This window comes from Empidonax traillii, unplaced genomic scaffold, assembly GCF_003031625.1.
Source record: "Empidonax traillii isolate 1590-97213 ecotype Southwest subspecies unplaced genomic scaffold, ASM303162v1 scaffold3352:size13532, whole genome shotgun sequence".
NCBI lineage: Eukaryota > Metazoa > Chordata > Aves > Passeriformes > Tyrannidae > Empidonax > Empidonax traillii.
In genome coordinates, this window is record NW_020958545.1 from 4,671 (window position 1) to 5,852 (window position 1,182).

Below are 1,182 nucleotides of genomic sequence, written 5' to 3' on the forward strand. Positions count from 1 at the left end.
TCTTTCAGAGGACATTGTAAACGAGAAGAACCCTACACTGAAGTACACTGTCCAGCAGCAAATTGGCCATGGGTAAGTCCAATCTCAGCTACTCCTACAAAGAGAAAGGAATTTAGAAACATTGTGGGCAACAGAGATCTGCTCTCTGGGCTGGCTTTCACTCCCAGGGCCTAAACCTCTTCTCCTTTCCCCACTGCTGCTCTGTTTCTAGGCTTTTTGGAGTGGTTTTTCAAGGAGTTGACATTGCCACAGGAGGACAGGTAAGGGCCTGCTCCCACGGCAGATTCTGCAGCTCTCTGTGCTTTCCCCTCCGGTGGCAGCTGTGGCTGCAGCTTTGGGTGGCCAGGAGATCTTTGCTGCAGACACTGTTCCTCTGAAGGGCACACAAGTGTCAGCCTGCAAGACATGCTTTGGACAGACCCTGTTGGTCTTAAGTGCCCAAAAGAATGCAAGGAGGGCAGCGATATCTTTCAGAGAGGGACATGTTTGCTCCCTGTGGTTTACTAACTCTGCCAATGCATCAGCTCCTTGGTGGCTCCTTACCCAGCTGCAGTGCTGCACTTGGGAAGTGCACTTAGATCGGAGTCTGCAAGGGATCTAAAGGCCCTGAGTGCTGCTTATAACCCTGGGCTCATCTATAAAATACCCAGGAATGGGTTATTCCTTTCCAAACCCAGAAAATAATTACCAATATGAACTGGGTTAATAACCTTCTTTAGAGTAGCAGAATCCAACTTCAAGATGTTAGAAAGTTCAGGGATTGTATTTCTTTGTGTAACTTTTATGACCTTTTAGGATGGGATTTCCCCCATTATGGATGGATTGTTGGCAGACCATTTTTCCAGAGTTTACAAGGCAAAGTGTCCATAGCCATGTGTCCTGTAACTGGCAGCCAAGAGCGAGTGGAGGAATCGTCTCTTGTGCTGTCAGTTCAGAAGCTCTGGTGTCTAATCCCAGGAAGTTTGGCCCACCTGGGCTCCAGCATTCCACAAACCCCTGCTCCATGTGTGCTGTGGTCCCAGGCAACAGACTTCTCAAGCCTGTGGCTTTCAATCTCCTTTTAGGTGGCCATAAAGAAGATTTTTCTCCGAGACAGAAAGAACACAATGGAACGACTTGTAACTGAGGTGTCAGTCTTGAAGAGCATGAGACACCCCAATATTGTTGACTATATAGACAGGT

General features: G+C 47.9%; 1 long non-coding RNA gene across 1 annotated transcript; it reads left to right on the plus strand.

Moving 5' to 3' along the window:
- Window positions 1–8: 8 nt before the first annotated feature.
- Window positions 9–1,169, plus strand: LOC114072496. The gene is made up of 3 exons (XR_003574189.1): window positions 9–72; window positions 212–260; window positions 1,065–1,169. It is a non-coding gene; the product is annotated as an uncharacterized LOC114072496 (long non-coding RNA).
- The last annotated feature ends 13 nt before the right edge of the window (window positions 1,170–1,182 follow it).